General features: G+C 48.2%; 2 non-coding genes across 2 annotated transcripts; both read left to right on the forward strand.

Annotated features, from left to right (window-relative positions):
- The first annotated feature begins 3,107 nt into the window (after positions 1-3,107).
- TRNAM-CAU (transfer RNA methionine (anticodon CAU)) lies at positions 3,108-3,179 on the forward strand. The gene has a single exon. It is a non-coding gene; the product is annotated as a tRNA-Met (tRNA).
- A 10,722-nt stretch (positions 3,180-13,901) lies between these two features.
- TRNAM-CAU (transfer RNA methionine (anticodon CAU)) lies at positions 13,902-13,973 on the forward strand. Its single transcript has one exon. It is a non-coding gene; the product is annotated as a tRNA-Met (tRNA).
- The last annotated feature ends 1,298 nt before the right edge of the window (positions 13,974-15,271 follow it).

The raw sequence follows: 15,271 nt of genomic DNA on the forward strand, positions 1-15,271 counted from the left end.
ACGTAAAGTTTTTTTTTTTTTTTTTGTCCATTGAGCCGTACTTGAATTGTCACAAAGTGCTGCTTCTATTGGAAGACTTTAACTGCGTCTGTGCTGCTACTGACCGAGTGAAGTGTAGACCAGTGAGGGACAAGAGCGCGGAACTGTTGATTGAACTTATGCTCGATTATTTATTGGAGGACGTTGGAAGTGTGTTTTCGGCTGGAACACGGCTTGCTTACACACACTTTCAACGCGACAGTCGCGCAAGATTAGATAGGCTGTGTGTTTCTGCTGATCTCGTGCCACTATGCACAGCCTATGATGTAAAACCTGTGTCGTTTAGCGATGATTGCCTTGTGAGCGCGACTTTAGGAACGAAGGGAAGGAAATCACGCTTTAATTTGTACCTTTGGAAAATAATTGAGAAAATTTTAGACGATGAAGTATTTGTCAAGGAAATAAAAAGCGATCTCGACGGTGTTACTAGCCTAGCAAGTGGACTACTCTGCCGTTGAATGGGAAAGTTTCAAAGAACGAGTGAAGCTTAAACCTATAGAAAAAAGTAGCGCAATTCGGTATAAAAAGAAAGAAAAAGAAAAGGAACTTTGCGAACAACTCGAGTGCTTGGTTAGCATGGAAACCAATCAGCCAGGAAATTTTAGTAAGGAAATAAGACGTGATGTGTGAGATCGAAACAATTGATACTGACAGGTACAGAGCAGCAATAATACGCTCAAGGAGCGATAACTTGTGGGCAGGCGAAGTGCCTAGAAAGCGGGCGCTATCAGATGAAAAGCGGTACGTTTGCCAGAAGGAAATCGGGCAAGTAAGATACGAAGGGCAGATTACAAGCGACCCTAGGGAGATTCAGTGCGCTATTACGGAATACTTTGCTGAACTTTTCAGCAATAGGCGCGAGCATGCGCAAGGGTTTGAAGGGGATTTCCTACGACTAATGCCAACACTCGACAATGATGTAAGAGAGCGTCTTGAATTGCCTATTACTTCGGAAGAGATTCAGAAAGCAATAGATGATCTTCCGTCTGGAAAAGCTACGGGGCCAGATGGGCTGAACGCTGCTTTTTATAAAACCTTCAAACATTATGTTTCTGAGTTCTTGTTACAAGTGATAACAGAAGCCTATGAATGTAAAAAAGTACCATTGTTCTTTGGTACTTCACACATTGTACTTATTCCCAAGTCTGATGATCCAGAGAAACGAATGTTAGTGGGTTCCTACAGACCTATCAGCCTCACTAATGTCGACTACAAGGTGTACATGAAAGTACTAGCCAGACGACTTCAGAGTGTAATCGACAAACCTGTGGCATCAGAGGTCGCAGCATTGCAACGAATATACATGTGGCCAGAACCGTATTGGAATGTGTTGACGCGCTTGGAAGCCAGGTAGCTATGATACAGCTGGACTTGGCCAAAGCGTTCGACCGCGTTTCACATGGCATTCTTTTCTCCATTCTAGAGCGTGCTAACCTGGGTAGCGTAATACCAGAAGGAGTAAAAATGGCGTACGCTAACTGTATGACACGCATTATAGTTAATGGTGACCTTACTGAGCGCCTCACAGTGCGTTCTTCGGTGAGGCAAGGTTGTCCGCTCTCTCCCCTGCTTTTTGCAGCGTATCTAGAGCCTTTATGTCTGGCCATTATCAACAGTGATTACGTCACGGGTTTCAAGCCGCAATCTGCTCACGGGAAACTTCTTGCGTATGCGGACGACATAGCGGTATTTTGCACGAACAGAGAAAGCATTTGTGACGTTACAAACATTCTGGAAAGGTTTTGCAACCAGACTGGGTGTCAAGTAAACAGGGAAAAAAGTTCTGGATTTTGGCACGGGGAATGGGATATTACACCGCAATTTTTCTCACGGCTGCAATGGTCTCCCATGCCAACGCGATACCTTGGTGTGCCCCTAGAATGTTATCGCGATCCCAGCCCACTTGGGAACGAAGAGATGTCAAGGGCGAGAGAAAAAGCGGGAGCGTGACAACGAAGGAATCTGTCAATTTTCTCACGTGCCTTTGTCTCCAATGTTTTTCTCATTTCAAAAATATGGCACCTCATGAATGTGATGTGTGCTTCGCGGACCTCTATTCAAAAATTGCATCGTATATTTGCCGTCTTTCTTTGGGCTTCGACCTGGGAAAAAACGAAGAGGACGAACCTGTTTCTTTCAGTGAAGAGTGGAGGCCTTGGACTGGTTCATTTGTTTTTGCGTCAAGTGGTATCACGCTTTTTTTCGTTCGGGATCAAAATGACACCTTCTTAGGAACGGTTATACAAGTCCGATTGCAGAGGCTGCTCCCAAGAAACATAGTGTCCTCTGGTGAAAATATGTGCGGTGCTCTAACCGGATTTTTGCGCGAGGTTGTGCTTTCTTGTAAGTTGTTAGAAGTGCGTTTTTTCCGAGACTATTTGTACAGTGTTCCCAAGAAAAAGCTGTACAAAGATCTTGTGGATATCATGCTGCCGGTGCCATTGTACCGTGCGCCTTACCGTGGAGGCCCAGGACAGAATATTTTAAAGCGAGTGAAGAAGATGCCAGTTAGGCCAGGCGTGAAAAACATTCTTTTTCAAGTTACACTCTAATAAATTACCTGTCAAAACGTGGCTTCAAGAAAAGGGAATCTTTCTCCCTTGGACAACGAAATGTCTGTTATGTAAGAGGCCAGAGACAGTCGAACATGTTTTTCTGGGCTGCTGGGAAGCGATATTCCACTGGGACGTCGTACAGAGAACTATAAAGAAAGTGTTACCACTAGACCCTTATGGTATCAGGTTTTTACCGGTTGATCACGATGATGTACCGTATGATTTGTTCATGCTTCTTGGCCTCCACAGCTTGCGCAAAACACGAATGCAAGTAAGGCATGCGGATGTTAATACGCGCAGTGCACGTGAAAATTTTATAGAAAGCGCTGCTTACCTTCGGGAATGCATCCGGGCACAGGAAGACCCAGCTCAGTAGGTAATACTTCTTGATGACCTTGTGAGTTTGCAGAAATTTTAAACTTTGCTCACCTCAGCTAAAGTGTCGCTGAACTGTTTTATTGTTTGTGACTTATTGTTCCTCATGTGAACTTCGGAAATAAAGAAAAAAAAAGCAGCAGAGTGGCGCAGCGGAAGCGTGCTGGGCCCATAACCCAGAGGTCCGTGGATCAAAACCACGCTCTGCTACATGTTTCCTTTATTTTATTTTGCTCCCATTTAACACGGAGAGCTTATCAGCGCATTAATTTGGTGTCTTATAGTCTTAATTGCAGTCCGAAAGGTGCTCCCTTGTGCTGCGCGCTCGTGTTTGTCGCCCCAAAACAAGGAAAAAGAAAAAAGACTACTCTCGTTAATTACAAATATAAACAAATATACATAGCGTGCAGGAGCAGCAGAGTGTCGCAGTGGAAGCGTGCTGGGCCCATAACGCAGAGGTCCGTGGATCGAAAGCACGCTCTGCTACATGTTTCCTTTATTTTATTTTGCTCCCATTTAACAGGAAGAGCTTAACAGCGCAGTAATTTGGTGTCTTATAGACTGAATTGCAGTCCGAGAAGTGCTCTCTTGTGCTGTGGGTTTGTGTTTCTCGCCCTAAAAAAAAAAAAAAGGCTACTCTCGTTAATTACAAATATAAACCAATTTACATAGCATGCTGGAGCAGCTGAGTGACGCAGCGGAAGCGTGCTGGGCCCATAATCCAGAGGTCCGTGGATGGAAACCACGCTCTGCTACATCTTTCCTTTATCTTATTTTGCTCCCATTTAACAGGAAGAGCTTATCAGCGCAGTAATTTGGTGTCTTATAGACATAATTGCAGTCAGAGAAGTGCTCTCTTGTGCTGCGCGCTTGTGTTTCTCGCCCTAAAAAAAGGCTACTCTCGTTAATTACAAATATAAACCAATTTACATAGCGTGCAGGAGCAGCAGAGTGGCGCAGCGGAAGGATTCCACTTCCGGCCACCGAGCGTGACGGACGTGCGCATCATGTGCTCCAACGGAGCGATATCAGCGGCCCAGCTTGGCCGTGGAATCAGATTTTCTGGGTCGAGTGACCAGGATTATGAAGTTATTTTGCCGCGGCTACCAACAGGTCGAATATTTGCAAATACGCTGTTTTTGCACGCCGACGTCAGAGCAAGCCCCTACAAGGTCGAGGATTTTCGCGACGCACTGGTTCATTTGGCACTGCTCCCCGAGGTTGTCGCCTTGGGGGCGTACCAAATGAATCACATCTGGGCTGTCACGTTCAAGAGAGTTGACGGAATGAAGAAGCTGCTTTCAGTCCGTGAAGTGACTGTTGAAGAACGACGGCGCATCGTCATTGATCCCGACGACCAGGACGTGAGGATGAAGATCCACTGGATTTTGTACAACGTGCAAGACGAAGATGTGCGAACAGCCTTTGCACCTTACGGAACGGTGACAGAAGTCGCCAAGGAACGCTGGCGCGTTCAGGGAGTCATGGACAAAGGTTCGTCAACGCGTTGTGTGTCCTTGAAGATGAAGCCTGGAGTCACAATTGATGACCTGCCTCACCAGCTGCGCAATGCTGGAGAGCAGGCCCTCCTTGTGGTTCCTGGAAGAACCCCGCTTTGCCTAAGGTGCCGTACTACAGGACACGTCCGTCGGGAATGCAAAGTTCCCCGTTGTAGTCAGTGCCGTCGCTTCGGCCATGACCAATCGCAGTGCGTCAAAACGTACGCAAATGTCACAGGGCACATGAGAGGAGAAGACGACTCCGAACTTCTCATGGATGCGAACGAATCCGAGGAGGCAGCGAGAACAGCAGAAAAGAATACGCCGCAGGCAGCGCCTAGCGCCGTCAAGTGGGGCGTGGCAGCGACACAGATTGAAGATCAGACCACTGCGTCGAAGCAGGCTGTTGTAGCCCCGAAGATTGACGCAGCGGAGCTAAGCACAAGTACTGCTACGGAAGCAGTACATGGAAAACCTCAAGAGGAGGGAGAAGGCATGGACGTCGTCCAAACAAGCATGAGTAGTGCTCCAGCAAAGAGGACACACGACAAGGCCTGTGTCGAAGAGGTTCAGCATCCTTCTGTGAGTATCGACGAACAACCCCCCAAATCGGGAGGGCAGCGCCGGCCGACGTTTCGCCCGAAGCCCAACATCCCGCCGGACAAAAAGCCGGCGAAGACTACACCGACGTAGCAACCATGGCTCCCTTCTGGCTTGACAAGGGACGAGAGGCGACCCACTACGGGACTACGACGACCAGCGCGCTAAGACTGCGCCAGCCTGCTGCAGAAAGCGAGCACGCCTCTTGGGGGGGCTCGAGAACTCTTGAGAAGGGAAAATTGCTGAGCTTCACTTCTCGGTGTATTAAGGCTGAAGGTGAGCACGAAGCCGTTCGGCCTATTTAATTTGTCGCGCAAATGGCAGGCAGAACAGAAGCAGCACTTAAATTTGCCACCTTAAATGTAAGGGGACTGGCAGCGAGGCGGCGTCAGTATCAATTAAGTCGCCTCCTGCTTGAGAACGATGTGGACGTAGTGGCAGTGAGAGAGACCAAGGTGGAAAGTGAAGCTCAGATGAACCGCATGGCTGAGCCTTTTAGAAGCCGTTACAATGTACGCCTGTGTCATTCTGTTGGTACGTCAGGAGGGTGTGCCATTTTAATTCGAAATTCTTTAGGTGTTATAGAAGAATCTGTTACAGGTTTCAACACCGGGCGTTTTGTGATTTGTGATTTTTCGTATCTTGATTTACAGTGGCGCGTAATGTGTGTGTATGCCGCAAATAAGGAAAATGAGCGCAAAGCTTTCTTCGAAATGGTTCAGCTCTATCTGAAGTCTCCTAGATACATTATTCTGATGGGTGACTTCAACTGCGTATGCATGCCCGAAGACAGAGTTACTAACGCGACCATTCGAAATCAGAGCTCGTTACTTTTGAAAGCAATTGCCCTGGAGCACAATTTGGAAGACGTCGGGAGTGCTCTGTCAGAAGGTGTCCGTCTGCAGTTCACACATTTCCAACAAGCAAGTCATGCAAGACTTGATAGGGTTTATGCGTCTGCTGGCCTGGTCCCAATGGGCAGTGACTACTTGATTAAAAACGTTGCGTTCAGCGATCATTGCATGGTACTGGTTACAATAGGAACGAAGACCAAAAGGTCGAAGTTCAACTGGGAACTATGGAAATTTATTATAAGGCTTCTTCAGGATGAACGTTTTGTGTTTACAGTAAAAGAAAAAATTGACTGTTTGCAAACGGGTGATCAGAGGGACGTTATTGGAAAATGGGAACATCTTAAAGAAGAAATAAAGATGATCGCTATACAAAGAGCGAGTGCGCTGCGTCAAAGCGACAAGGCAGGCGAAAAAGAATTTATGAGCCGCTTAGATTTGCTGCTGAGGTTGGAAAGTGCTCAGCCGAGGCAGTACAAAAAAGAAATAAAAGAACCAAAAAATAAGTTAGAACTGATGGATAAAGAGAAATATAAAGGAGCGGTCATACGCGCACGTGCAAATGGGTTGTGGTTTGGCGAGACGCCGACAAAGCGGTCCCTGTGCGACGAAAAACGATATGCAATAAAGAACGATATAAAAGCGATAGAGTACAAGGGCGAAATGGCTCGTGACTCTAATACTATTCAACGTGCGTTTGTTGATTATTACGAAGGACTACTGGGTCACGAGTCACGTGCTGAAGAAGGCCTCGCGGCGGAGTTTTTGGCACTGATGCCTATCTTAGAGGACGAAGTCAAGCTGGGGCTGGAGGCATCGATTAGTGCAGCGGAAGTAGAGCGCGCAATCGACGAGTTAAGCTCCGGCAAATCACCTGGTCCCGACGGGCTGGGCGCAGCTTTTTACAAAGCGTTTAAGTCTGACATGGCGCATATTCTACACAGCGTAATTCAAGAAACATACGAAAACCAGATGATGTATCCGTCCTTCCGAAGAAGTCACATCGTCCTAGTTCCGACGAGTGAAGACCCGGTTAAGAGATTGTCAGTCAGAGGGTATCGGACCATAAGTCTCACGAATGTGGACTATAAAGTATTCATGAAGGTTCTGGGCAGAAGGTTGCAGAATGTAATAAAAGCTATCGTAGGCCAGCACCAAACGTGCGGGGTTAAAGGACGTACGATAACGACAAATATTCACGTAGCACGGAGCTTATTAGAATGCTGCGATGCTTTTGATAAACGTGTAGCCATGTTGCAACTGGACATGGAAAATGCCTTTAACCGCGTCAACCACCATGCTCTGTTTTGTATCCTCGAACACGTGAATGCCGGCCGGGTGCTCTTGGAAGGTGTCAAAATGGCATATGCTGGTTGTACGGCAAACCTTATTGTTAATAAGCAGCTGAGTGAAAGTATCACAGTTCGTTCTTCCGTGAGGCAAGGGTGCCTGTCTCCATTGTTGTTTGCACTGTATCTCGAACCTTTTTGCCTGAAAATTATATCAAACGAAAAAGTGCGTGGCTTCACGATGTTGTCCACTGAAGTTAAAGTACTTGCGTATGCGGATGATATCGCCATATTTTGCGAAGATAGGGAAAGTCTAACTGAAGTGGTGAAGGACGCGGCTAGGTTTTGCAAAGCCTCCGGAAGTGTGATAAACTGGGAAAAGTGTTTTGGTTTCTGGCATGGAAAATGGGATTATGCGCCGGAAATGTTTGAGAGCGTTCAGTGGGCAACGTCATCTGTCAAATACTTGGGAGTACCACTAGACCAATATCAAGAACCTGCAAAATATTGGGAAGCGGAAAATGAGCGCACACGCGAATGTACGCACAAATGGGGTGGCCGCGATCTTTCAATTTTTGGTCGGGCCACAGTATGTAACCTCTTTTTGGTGGCCAAGGTATGGTATGTGCTGCAGGCACTGTGTATGTCACGGACCAGCGTCCAGAGATTGCACCGAGTTTTCGCAGTGTTCATTTGGATGTCGAGTTGGGAGAGGACAAGTCACACAAATCTATTTCTGTCCGTTGGAAAGGGTGGCCTAGGTTTGGCTCATTTGTTTCTTAGGCAACTTGTGTCAAGATTTATGTTCCCCCGAGACCAAAAAGATGCTTTCCTGCGTACGGTAATGCAAATTTGGTTGAAAGAGGAACTGCCTGAATATGTTGTATCATCCAGCCCTGTGAAACGCGTACGGGTGCGGGGCTTTCTTTGGGAGGTTGTGCGCGCTTTTCAGTGTTTGAAAGTTTGCTTTTCTGCACAGTATCTTGCTCATGTTAGAAGGAAACAACTTTATAAAGACCTTATTGATACTATGTTGCCTATACCTTTGTACCGTTCCATATACTGTGTTGGCTCTGAAGGGAATGTACTGAAGAGAGTGAAAAAGATGTCGGTGCGGCCCTCAATGAAATCATTCTTCTTTCAGCTGCACACTGGCTCACTGCCCGTGAAACCATGGCTACAAGAGAAAGAAATATTTGTACTATGGTCCACAAACTGTCTAATCTGTAGAAAACCGGAGACTATAGATCACATGTTCCTTCACTGCACAGACGCTGTATTTCACTGGGACGTCTTGCAACGAGCTTTAAAAAAGCAGCTTCCAATATCACCTTACGGCATAAGATTTCTATCGGTAGATAGCGGTGACGAAGTGCCGTGGGACATGTTTATGCTTATCAGCTTACACAGTATATGGAAAAATCGAATGGCGTTTAGGCATGCAGATGAAATTATCCTCCCTGTACGAGAGTATTTCATTGAAAATGTGTCTTATGTAAGAGATGTGTTTAGGGCTCAAAAAGAACAGCCGGAATGGCTCCCATTAATGGATGACCTCACCAAACTGAAACGCTTTTAATCCTTTGGTGTGAGCTGGCCAGTACACCGCTCGCATCTTTTACTTGTAACGCGATATTAGTGTTTTGTATGTCTTAATTGTCATGTACCAAGAAGGTAAAAAAAAAAAAAAGAGTGGCGCAGCGGAAGCGTGCTGGGCCCATAACCCAGAGGTCCGTGGATCGAAACCACGCTCTGCTACATGTTTCCTTTATTTTATTTTGCTCCCATTTAACAGGAAGAGCTTAACAGCGCAGTAATTTGGTGTCTTATAGACTTACTTTCAGTCCGAGAAGTGCTGTCTTGTGCTGCGCCCTTGTGTTTCTCGCCCTAAAAAAAAAGACTACTCTCGTTAATTACAAATATAAACCAATTTACATAGCATGCTGGAGCAGCAGAGTGGCGCAGTGGATTCCACTTCCGGCCGTGATAGCAAACGGACGCGTGTGGAATGTGCTCCGCCGGAGCACATTCCACCGTGACCTTCAAGGAGAGCGACGCGGTGAAAAAGATCGTCAGTGTTGGAGAGCTGCAGGTCAAGAAGGGCCGGTGTCTCGTCATCGACCCCGCCAACCAGGACGTACGCCTGAAAGTGCATTGGCTGCTGCCCAGAGTTCATAACGAGGACGTACGTTTTGCCTTCACGCCGCTTGGAAAGGTCACCGACGTCGTCCGCGAGCGCTGGTGGGTTCACGGCGTGGCTGATAAGAACTCAACAACAAGGCTGGTTACGCTGAAGTTGAAGCCGGGCGTAAAGCTCGACGACCTTTCGCATCAGGTGAGCGTCGCCGGCGAACTGGCTCTCGTGGTTGTGCCGGGCAGAGCTCCCCTCTGCCTACGCTGCCGAGGCAAGGGCCACATTCGTCGCGAGTGCCGTATTCCACGGTGTGGTGCCTGCCGACGCTTCGGTCATGAGGACAGCCAGTGCGAGCGCACGTACGCTAGCGTCACCAGACCCGTGGGCAACGAGGACAACTCCGCCCTACTCATGGACGAGGCGGACATGGAAGACACGTCGTCCGCGGCGGGTGAAGCAGCTGACGTCGTGGCAAAGCCGGCGGTGCGGCTTGAGCAGGAGGAGAAACAAGTCGCTCAGGCTGTTGTCACAGGACACCAACAAGCGACTGCAGAGGGTACCGCGGCCATGCCGAATGCTGAAGAGAAACCCCACCTGAGGCGGAGGTGACCTCCTGCCTCGTTGAACCTGAAGGCATGGACACCCTTACCGGCCCAACTACATAACCGACGGGGAAATGGCCCCACAACCAGACCGTTAGCCGGACGGCAAATCAGGACGGCAGCGGCGTAGACGAGCCACCGCCCAAAGCGCCACGTATACAGAGGTCGACCTTGAAGCTGCGGCCGAACGTTACGGTCGATCCACGGCAGCCGGGTAAAGCGCCTCCGTAATTCCGTGCTGTCTAGTTCGAGTGGGGTTGGGGGGTTGGTGAGTGCAATGGCCGTCATCCTGAGCGCTAGTTTCTCAGAACCTTGCCAGGAAGGGGGGCCCAAGTTGCTCTTGAGTGTCCTTTCCGGAAGGTCGAGCGGCGTCTCCTTTAAAGGCATTCCACGTGGTTATCGGCGCACCTTTATGAGCGCTCATACCTGTGTAACTGTGATGGGCACCACTCTACTGTGTAGCCACGGCGGTTAATGTCTAAGGAAGGCTACGTGTAGCTACGTTAAATGTACGAGGGCTCAGTGCAAGAAGACGGCAATGTCAGCTAAGTCGTCTCCTCTTGGATATTGACTTACATATAGTAGGAATCCAAGAAACGAAAATTGAGAGCCAAGAGCTAACCGACAGAATGGTGTCCAATTTTAGAGGTCACTTTTCCGTGTGCGTTTGTCACGCGGTTGGTGGATCAGGCGGCTGCGCTATATTCCTAAGAAATAATTTTGGCATTTGTGTGCAGTCAGCGTTTTCGTGTGAAACTGGGCGCCTCTTAGTGGCTGATTTCTGTGTTGTGGATGTGGATTACCGTGCTATTTGTATCTATGCGCCGAATATTGAAACGGACCGTCGATCCTTCTTTGAGCGTCTAGAAGCGTACGTAAACTGTTCCAAGGTCGTAATACTGCTGGGTGATTTTAACTGTGTTTGCTATGCTGAAGACCGAGCAACATGTTCACGCGTTCGTGATAAGAGTGCCGAATTTCTAAACGCAGTGGTGCATGATTATGACCTGGAAGATGTGGGTACTGTTTTTGCCAGCGGTACTCGCCCGCGATATACCCACTTCCAGCGTGATAGCCACGCTCGATTAGATAGATTATATGTGTCAGCCGAATTAGTGCCCTTATGTTGTGAATATGATGTGCAAGCTGTAGCATACAGTGATCACTGCTTGGTAACTGCCACGTTCGGGAAAGGACAGAGCAAACGGCCCTTTAACTGGGATCTCTGGAAAATGAATGCGCAGTTGTTGAATGACGATCCTTTTGTCGATGCTGTAGCGAAGGAACTAGAAAACCTGACTTCAGCCAAGCCATTAAGCTTTGCCATTCAATGGAAAGAATTTAAAAAGAAAGTAAAAACAATGGCCATTGAAAGAAGCAGTGTCATTCGACACAACCTGAAACAAGCAGAAACAAAGCTTCGCCAGCAACTGCAATTTTTTATTAGCATGGAAAGTGTCGAGCCTGGTGTGTATGTTAACGAATTAAAGGAAGTGAGAACTGAACTAGAAAAGATAGATACAGAAAAATACAGAGCAGCACTTGTGAGATCAAGGTCTGAGAAGTTGTGGGCGGGAGAAACTCCAACTAAACGAGCTTTATCGGACGAGAAAAAGTGCGCTTGTCGGAAAGAAATCCGCCAGCTAGCTAAAGGCAATCACATTACATCCGACAAAAATGACATCAAGCAAGGGATCGCCGATCACTTTAAAGCAATTTTAGCTCATCCGCGGAATCTTAAATGTAGCCACCAGAATGAATTTCTCTCGCTGATGCCAAAGCTCGATGAAGAAGTCAGGACATGGCTGGAACTGCCAATTAGCCTGAGTGAGATAGAGTGCGCAATAGACGAGTTATCCATCGGTAAAGCACCTGGGCCAGATGGCTTGGGGGCCACTTTCTATAAAACCTTCAAGTCTGCATTGGCCCGTGTTCTTCACGAAGTTATCAGCGAAGCGTATCAGCGAAAAAGATTGCCCTTGTCATTCACAACCTCGCATATCATGCTAATTCCGAAGAGTGATGACGAGGAAAAACTTTTGTTGCCAGGGTCATATCGCCCGATAACTCTAGCCAATGTCGACTATAAAATACTCACGAAAGCTTTGGCCAAGCGACTGCAAAGTGTAATTAAAACATTGGTAGGGCCGCACGAGACTTGTGGCATTAAAGGCCGCAGCATTGCAACGAATGTACACACGGCTCGAAGTGTGCTTGAGTGCTGCGATGTGATTGGCGATCACGTCGCGATGATGCAGATCGATTTGGCAAAGGCTTTCGACCTCGTCTCGCACAAGGCTTTGTTCTCCATACTGGAATATGCGAATGTTGGCAAAGTCATAACGGAAGGCGTCATGGTGGCGTACAGAGAATGCTTAACGCGCATCATTGTTAATGGGGAGCTCACCGATAGCTTTCCCGTGCTGTCGTCGGTGCGGCAGGATGCCCGCTGTCGCCCCTTCTATTTGCTGCTTATCTCGAACCCCTCTGTTTGGCGATCAGAAATAACGAGCGCATAGCAGGCTATCGGCTGCAGGCAGCACAGGTTAAAATTTTGGCATATGCCGACGATATCGCGATTTTCTGCACATCCAAAGCGAGCATTAAGGAGGCAACGACTGTCGTGAAAAATTTTTGTGTTTCAACTGCAGCCCAGACAAACTGGGATAAGAGTCACGGCTTCTGGCATGGTAGTTGGAAAGACACGCCGGAGTCCATTTATCGACTGAAGTGGTCGACGTTACCAACGCAATACTTGGGTGTGCCTCTCCGAAATTACCGTGAACCTGAATCCTACTGGCTAGATCAAGTGTCGAAAGCAAAGGAAAAGGCTGACGGGTGGAGAGGAAAACAATTGTCAATGTTTTCTAGAGCCACTGTTTGCAACCTTTCTTTAGTTTCTAAGATATGGTACGCTATGATTGTGTTGTGTGCTGCGAGGGTAAGCGTACAAAAAGTTCACCGCGTTTTCGCTATTTTCATTTGGGCCTCCACCTGGGAGAGGATGAGTCGAACGAACTTTTTCCTCCCGCTCAAGAAATGTGGGCTTGGATTAGCTCATTTGTTTCTGCAACAAGTCGTCTCATGCTTTGTGTTTTTACGAGATCAAAACGATCCTTTTCTCCGCACAGTGATACAGGTACGGCTATGTAGACAACTTCCAGGATTCATTGTTTCGACTGTTCACAATATGCCAGAAGCAGTGACTGGTTACCTACGTGAAGTAGTATGTTCATATAAGACGTTGAACGTACGTTTTTCACAGCAATACCTGTCCACCGTTACCAAGAAAAAACTATACAGAGATCTCGTGGACACGATGTTCCCTCCACCTTTGTGCCGTTCTCCGCAACGTGGAGGCCCAGGACAAGATGTTCTAAAGAGAGTGAAAAAAATGCCAATACGGCCGTCAGCTAAATCTTTTTTCTTCAAATTGCACACAAACGCACTTCCCGTTGAGACCTGGCTTCATGAGAAGGGTATTTTCATCCCCTGGAGCACCGACTGCTTATTATGTAAAAAACCGGAAACAATAGAGCATGCATTCATAGATTGCTGGGACGCCGTCTTTCACTGGGATGTTCTGCAGAGAACATTGAAAAAACAGTTACCCCTGGAGCCATATTGAATACGCTTCTTACCGATTGATAACGCCGAGGATGTCCCGTATGACCTTATTATGATCCTGAGCCTCCACGCTATGTCGAAAACTAGATTGCGATTTCAAAACGGAGACATTGTTGTTCGACCGGCTCGGGAAAACTTCATTGAGAGCGTTGTGTGTGTAAGAGATGCTTTCAAAGCGCTGCCTGATCCACCACAATGGATCTCCTTATTTGATGAATTAGCGTTGTTAAAAAGATTTTACTACCGTGTTGGCCGAACTGTGGTCCACATGTTTTATCTTTGTCAACCTTGATTAAGTACGTCGAAGTCGGCAATAAAGAAAAAAAAAAAAGCAGAGTGGCGCAGCGGAAGCGTGCTGGGCCCATAACCCAGAGGTCCGTGGATCGAAACCACGCTCTGCTACATGTTTCCTTTATTTTATTTTGCTGCCATTTAACAGGAAGAGCTAATCAGCGCAGTTTTTTGGTGTCTTATAGACATAATTGCAGTCGGAGAAGTGCTCTCTTGTGCTGCGCGCTTGTGTTTCTCGCCCTAAAAAAAAAAAGACTACTCTCGTTAATTACAAATATAAACCAATTTACATAGCATGCTGGAGCAGCAGAGTGGCTCAGCATTCCACTTCCGGCTTTCAAGTGAAACGGTCACGGGATGGCTTGCTCCCACGGAGCGGTATTGGCGGCCCATGCGGGCCGCGGTAACAGGTTTTTCGCTTCTACTGCCGAAGATTATCAGGTTATTCTGCCCAATCTGCCATCCGGACGCATCGTCGCGAACACCGTTTTCATGCACGGCGACCCAAGAGCTCGGCCCTATCGTGTCGAAGATTACCGGGACACTTTGGCCAATCTAGGTGCGCTCCCCCACGTTTTGGCGTTGGGGGCGTATCAGATGAACCACGTGTGGGCTGTAACAATGACGAGTGCTAACGCTGCTCGGAAATTGCTCACCGCCGTCAACGTGAAGGTAAAGGATCGCCCATGTTTGCTCATCGATCCAAATAACCGGGAGGTCCGCTTAAAGTTACACTGGTTGCTGCACGGCGTGACCGATGAAGACATTCGTGTGGCCCTGACACCCTACGGGAAAGTGTTGGAAGTGACGCGGGAGAAGTGGCGGGTGCAAGGCGTCACTGAAAAGGCCTCGACGACTCGCTCAGTTGGACTGCAATTGCATGGCGACGTCAAAGTCGCCGACATTCCACACCAGCTCAAGATAGCCGGAGAGCTGATTCTCGTCGTTGTTCCAGGCCGCGCTCCGCTCTGTATGCGTTGTAAGAGCACCGGGCACATACGTCGGGACTGCAAAGTGCCGCGCTGCAGTCGTTGTCGCCGCTTCGGCCATGAGGACGCGGATTGCCCAAAGACGTGCGCCAGCGTGACCGGACCTGCCCAGGCAAACGACGCATTGGACCACCTCATGGATGAGGCCGACTCCGAGGAAACAGCAGTAGTGGGCCGAAACCCGACTACCCAAGATGGTACGCGGAACACTCCACAGGACGCCCTCCTTGAAGCACCAGGTAAGCCCGAAGCCGGGCTTCTGCATGAAGTCGTGGAAGACCGGAGCAAGAAGGCTGCTTCAAGTAGTACCGGCCACACTTTTTCCGTCGGAGCTGTAGAGACTACTCCCGAGGAAGTGCCGATGACAGGCATCGATAGCGACAGTGCCAGTGCGACCGCAAAGCAGCCCCACGAAGCAGG

This window comes from Dermacentor andersoni, chromosome 1 (assembly GCF_023375885.2).
Source record: "Dermacentor andersoni chromosome 1, qqDerAnde1_hic_scaffold, whole genome shotgun sequence".
NCBI lineage: Eukaryota > Metazoa > Arthropoda > Arachnida > Ixodida > Ixodidae > Dermacentor > Dermacentor andersoni.